This window comes from Canis lupus, chromosome 29 (genome assembly GCF_003254725.2).
Source record: "Canis lupus dingo isolate Sandy chromosome 29, ASM325472v2, whole genome shotgun sequence".
Lineage (NCBI taxonomy): Eukaryota > Metazoa > Chordata > Mammalia > Carnivora > Canidae > Canis > Canis lupus.
Window position 1 is genome coordinate 35,278,346 of NC_064271.1, and position 2,376 is coordinate 35,280,721.

Consider the following 2,376-nt stretch of genomic DNA (forward strand, 5'->3'; position numbering starts at 1 on the left):
AACAAAGAATACATGAAGATTACTGTATAAAGCATTCTTGTAGAGGAGAAATGGAAAATAATGTTGAAAAATATTATATCTGAGTTGGTTGTGAGATGACTTGAATCTAAAATGACAAATTTAAACTTTGCCTTGCTAGCAATAGAGATTCAATGTAGGATTTTTAAGTGTTTATAGCAGAAACAATTAACTTATTAACATGGTATTAGTTAAAATGAATACATATTATTTATAATATAATACATAGTAGGGCTTCCTAATCAGTACACAGCAGCACACTGTTTTGACATTATGGCTTGTAAATGTTTTGAAATATGTATTCCAGTCAGCCCTCAGAATGGATGGAACTTTCTGGGCCAGTCATTGCCAAATGAACAGCTCCCCCTGTTTATCCCAGCATGCTTTACAAATTTATTATTTCCTATATGAGCCAGGAAATAAAAATAATTGGGAAGCATAGGTTTGAAGGATGGTTTGGGAGAGACTAAAGATACAGAAAATAGCTAAAATAAATTAAGATTTATGTAGTGATGATAAAAAAATAAACTAGTCACAGGCCTTCAGATTGAAGAGAAAAAGACTAATTCAGGAGATGGATCAATGTTGGAATCAACTGAATTTGGTTATGGGCTGAGTAAGGAAAAAAACAGAAAGCAGATTAAAATAGTACCTTGGATTTCCTGCTTGGGTAATCGGTTGGATGATCATACGTACAAGTGTATTAGATAGTAGAATCAAGAATCCAGGGCACCTGAGTGACTCAGTTGGTTAAGTGTCCAAATCTTGATTTTTGGCTCAAGTGACGATTTCAGGGTTGGGAGATCTAGCCCCACATGGGGCTCACACTGGGGGGTGGAACCTGCTTAAGATTCTCTTCCTCTCCCTCTCCCTATCTCTCCTCCCCACTCCCACTCATGCATCCTCTCTCTGTTACTCTCTCTAAAAAAGAAAACATTAGAATCAAGAATGCAGGCAGAATGATTAATCTAACTATGAGAAATGCAAATAAAATAAAATACCTGGTACTGAAAGGACTTGGAATGAAGAAACCACATTGATGGATTCAAAGATCTGAGATATATGTGATATAGATATATATAGATATATATATAGAAATATATACATATATATCTTATGGGAAAACACGACTCTCTAAAGATATGTAAACCTAATGGCAGTGACCAGATGGCCCTGTTCAAATGCAAGTTATCAATCTAAACCAAATGAAGTACCTATGCAATTTGAAAGCGATTTATTAGCAATGCAAATGTCAAGCTAACTCTGATTTTCCCAAAAGCAGGATAAACAAAATAAATGAGCCATTAGGCGGCACAGGTGAGATACTCAGGCTTCAAGAACCCTGCTTTGATTGCTTTGAAAGGCAGAGAAAGGCAGCATAACAAGTTTCCACTTGAACAGAGTGTGTTTATTTAGCTTGATGCAAGTCAGAGGAAATAGCCCTAATAGTTTTGAATTGCTATAAAAGGTTGCATGCACTTGTCACATTTATGCGTTTAGACCATAAAAGCAAAAGAGTCTTACAGAGGCATTTTCTTAATTAAGCAATCTAGGTATAAACTCAGGGATAGAGAAGAAACGCAAGCTTCACATACATCACAGCATGTGCCCAAAATGACCTCTCTCCCATTTTTCAAGCCTAAGATTTCCTTTTCAGCTTTCAACATTAGCTCAAAGATTTTTGCCTCAAGAGACACATCTCTTGAACACCTCTGCCCCTCACTTCTGCCAACCAATCACTTCTGGCAACTTGTACATACTTCTGTTGGAACACCATTTTCCTTCATAATTATTTACCTCTCTCTCCCCCTGTTCTGAGAGTCTGTGTTCTCCTTTTTAAAAGTAAACATTAGTATACTATTTGTATCACCGAACCTTTCACAGAGAGATTCTGTGTCTACTCACAACCAAAATCAAGTAGAAAAGAGATGATTCTTAATTCTTTAAAGTTCACTGAATTTTTATTGAGTTCATAGTGGCTCTTACAAATTCGATAATATAGTACTAGATAAGTATGTTAAAGGATAATTTTCTGTAATGGGTAAAATCATGATTCTCATAAAGACATAAAATGAATACATATTATTTAATTTAACTAATTATTAATGATAGGATTAGGAAGCTACTACAGCTGATTCAAAGGAAAAGTCAAGCAAATACAAATTTATATGGAGTAAAATTTCCCCAGGAAAGAAATGTCGAAATGAATTTACAAATGGATGCAAAAACTACCTTTTTCCCGTGGGAGGAGAGAGGAGGAAAGTCAATTGAACCTCCACCAGACAGAATTTATTTGCATGTCTAAGAACAAGAATTATTTTGCATGGCTATCAGTTATCTACTATTTGCAGTGTTGTA